Genomic DNA, 4172 nt, shown 5'->3' on the forward strand with positions numbered 1-4172 from the left:
TGTGGTTCGGGGTGCCAAGGTAGAATCAACCCTGCCTCTCTCTCTTCAGAACTCTCTGATCTTCAGCAAGTTACTTGGATGTCTTCTGGCCTCTCTCGACTGTCAAGTGGGCATCACAGTGGCCCCTGGGGTTCAGGACACCCTGAGATACCCAAAGGCCAGTCCTGAGGGGCACAGTGAGTGCACTGAGGACTAATCCAAGAAATCGGGCATTCTCCAGTTACAAGCCTGGAAGAACTAGGTGTCTCCTGACCTGAGTAGCAAACTGGCTGGGAGTGGGACAGTACTTGTTTCCCAGAAAGACATTCACAGCTTGCCAGCTCACTTTAGGAAACTGAATGAAGCTCAGACAGTGATGGATCAATGGTGGGCGTTACCATGCTCTGACCAGAACTGCTTAGGTGTACATGTCTCTAGCCCTCTGTTTAAATTTCAATTTCACTTTAGGATGGACTCAAAGTGGTCACTGGATCTCTTTCTTCCTCTTCCCCACATGACCACAACGAACAAATCTTTCTGCTTCTCTCTATTGACCTGGCTGTTTAATTTGGCTTCTGGAGGACAGGAGGCTGAACTTGGCTTCTTGAAGTAGAGACTGTTACCCCCAGCTTTCGGTAGCATTCCCTTCTTTCGAGTCCCACAAGATGAGCTCAACCCAGCCCCAGAGCTGATGTCATCTGAGTCTTCTCAGGAGGGACTTCCAGGGGAGGCCTATGAGAATTCACTCTGCACTTCTGTTTCCAAACAGCTCTCTGCTCTGGTCTCTGGGTGTCAATCTCAGTTCTCCCTTTGATTCCCACCCAAACCAACACAGAAATCAAGTGAAAGAATAAAAACTCCCTTATGTGTGTAGTCAGTCCTCTGAAAATGAAGGGCCTGTCTCAGGGGCCTACACTCCAGCATACACAAGGACATTGCCACCTTTAAAGTCATGTTAACCACTTTGCCCCGTTGGTCTCATGTTAGTGTGTCAACTCTGAAGGGACCCACTGTTCACCTCTTTCCCCTCCGTCCTCACTGTACTCACTGGTTTTTTTTTTTTTTTCATTGTTTGTTTATGTGTATGTTTGAATGTATGAGTGTCTGGCCCACATATACGTCTAGTGTGTGTGGCCACTAGAGGGTGCCAGAGCTCCTGGATCTGGAGTTATGAAGAGCTGTGGATTACCACAAGGCTGCTGGGAATTTAACCTGGGTCTTCTCTAAGAGTTTTAAGATTTATTTATTATATACGAGTACATTGTAGCTGTTTTGAAGAGGGCATCAGATGTCAGCACAGATGGCTGTGAGTCACCATGTGGGTGCTGGGACTTGAACTCAGGACCCGTGGAAGAGCAGTCAGTGCCCTTAACCATTGAGCCATCTCTCCAGGCCCCTCTTCTCTGTCTCCCTCTGAGACCTTCTTGCCATCCTGTCTGGCTCAGATCACCATATAGATTCTTCCACTTTCAACCAACTACTCTGTTTCCCTTTCTTTTCTCTATAGCTTTCGTTGTTACAGAAATAATCCATTAGTTAATTTGTCAGTTGTCACCTGCCTCCCTCTGTCCCATCTCTTGGAGTACGGCTCTTGCCAGTCTGCATACCCAGGATACCCAGACATGTGCCAGCAGGACACAGTCACCCTGTCATAAGGCCAGGGCTGTGCGTGAACAGCATGTTTTGTTCCTCTAAGCTAAACCTCTGGGCAGTGGGACAGGATGTCTAATCTTTTAGGTTTTTTGACAATGTCAGCCTCCACTGTGACCCTTCCCTTCATACAATAATGTGAGCTATCTGTGCAGCCTTGGGCTGGTGGCACTTTGGGGTGTGAAGACTCAAGAATATGGTATAGTGTGGTATGCCAAGTGGTACAGAAAAGTGGATGCATTAAGAGGATGTAGATCTAGAGGGACCTGAAGCACAGGCTTCCCCAACACCTCCCTGGCAAAGCCCAGGATATCTTAGAGAACTCCGAGAAGTCCGTGACATTGACAAGATGATGTTTCTTCAAGAGGATGCTCAGGGGAAAGATCACAGTGAGAAAATCATAGGAGAAGTGGACTGGAAAGAGAGGTATCTTGTACTCGGAGCTACGGGGTATGAGGCAAATGAGGAAAGCCAGGAAGTGGGAGGAGCGGAGTTTTTCCGAATGATGTCACTAGGTGGCGCCAGAAGATAGAAACTGGAAGGCTATACACTCACGCGAGCAGGCAGATTCTCGGAGTCACTTCCCCGGAAATGACTCAGCAGGCGTGACTTCAGCAGGTGGGGGCTCTTCCGCTTGCGACCCAGGCAGCACGTCATCACCTCATCGCCTCATTTCAGCAGGCGCTGGGCGCCGATGAGGTGGTCTTCGAGTTTCGTTCACGTATTACCCGCTCTTCACTCAACATCAGTCGGGGTTCTTTTGTATCTGAGCAGTGTAGTGGGAGCACCTGACTGATTCCTGCACGGAACAACGTGAAGTAAATGAATGACACAGTAGAAAACACTCTGACCCAGCCCAGCACAGCTCACAGTTCTAGCGCATTCTCTCTCTCCCCCTGAAACCAGGCATCACTAATCAATTTAACCCTGTGCCTGACATTTATGACACACTGCCCTATAGTCTGAGTAGCCTGTTTAAAAGCACATATCTTATCTCCCCAACTGTGGAATGCAGCACATGCTGGTCATATCTTATTAATCACTTTTATCTCATGAACATCCCTCCCTGACATTTAGCATAGTATCTGGACCACTGGCCTCTTTGGTCAAGATCTGATGATGTGATGGTAAGGGAGGAAGGGAGGAGGAGATCCATAGGCCATCTCCAGTGAGGCTGTTACCCTGCCTAGCAGGTCCTGCACATCATAGATATTAAGATGACAAAGGTCATTGAGGCAGAAAGGTGCCTGGGCTGGATGTGAGGGTACCCAGCAGTTTTATTTCAAGACGCTGCGTATCTTAGGCAGAAAGTGGTACAGAGAAGCCTAATGGCGAGGACTTTACCACCCCCACTGCTAACAGAGCAGTTTGGGCCATGCTGGACAAGGACCCTGTTGACATCTCCTACTGGGCTGCAGTCTGGTAATAGAGGAAAGCAAGGCATAAACGTCAGTAAGGAGGCATCCAAAACACTTCTCTGTCTATGGGGCGCTGAGTCGGCACCTCGGTCTACACAGCAGTCATTGTGCTTTATAAAAGGGCACCAGGATATGTTTGATAGAACTGGGTATGTGCAGTGGGAGGGGGCCTCAGCAGGCCCATGCTGAGACATCCGTTCCCTTGAGGTACCAGCCATACGACAACGATGGGTGACAGGTATAGTGTAGAGTTTATGGCATGGGAAAGGGATTGGGAAGGGAGACAGAAAGACAGAGGCAGGAGGGGAGAGACGACAGCCAGGAACATGTGGAGAGAGAGGGGGAAGAGGAGAGAGGGAGAAAGGGTCAGGGAGAGGAGAGAGTCAGAGAGAGAGAAGGGGCAGAGAGAGCAAAGAGGGGTTCATAGCAAGCCAGGCCTACCTGGCTGTTGCCAGGTAATGCTGGGCGGAGCCTAGAAGGAATGCTAAGAGCAGCCATGCCACTGTACCCCATTGTCTACTCCCCAGTTCGAGGTGAGGGTGGTGTGAAGCCATGTGCACGCTGCTGACTGACCAGGGCCAGAGCTGGAAGGAGGAGGTGGTTACCAAAGATACTCAGATGCAAGGCTTGCACATGCCCACTTGTCTGTAGGGGCAGCTTCCCAGGTCTGAGGATGGAAACCTCACCCTTTACTAATCTGATGCCATCTTGAGGCACCTGGGCCTATCTTTGGGGCTTTACGGGGAAGACCAGAAGGAGGCCACCCTGGTGGGTATGGTGAATGATGGGGTGGAGGACCTTTGCTGCAAATATGTCACCCTCGTCTCCACCAAGGATGAGAGTGGTAAGGATGACTATGTGAAGGCCCTGCCTAGGAATCTGAAGCCCTTTGAGGCCCTGCTGACCCAGAACCAGGGAGGCAAAGCCTTTATCATGGGTGCACAGATCTCCTTGGTCGATTATAATTTGCTAGATATGCTACAGCTCCACCGAGTCCTGGCCCCTGGCTGCCTAGACAACCTCCTCCCTCTCTCTGCCTATGTGACCCGTCTCAGTGCCAGGCCCAAGATGAAGGCCTTTCCGGCCTCCCCTGACCATGTGACCCGTCCCATCAATGATCAATGA

At 50.2% G+C, this 4172-nt stretch overlaps 1 pseudogene; it reads left to right on the top strand.

The window, feature by feature from the left end:
- Positions 1-3543: 3543 nt before the first annotated feature.
- Gstp1-ps4 (glutathione S-transferase pi 1, pseudogene 4) lies at positions 3544-4172 on the top strand (annotated as a pseudogene).

Source organism: Rattus norvegicus, chromosome 8 (genome assembly GCF_021556685.1).
Source record: "Rattus norvegicus strain SHRSP/BbbUtx chromosome 8, alternate assembly SHRSP_T2T, whole genome shotgun sequence".
NCBI lineage: Eukaryota > Metazoa > Chordata > Mammalia > Rodentia > Muridae > Rattus > Rattus norvegicus.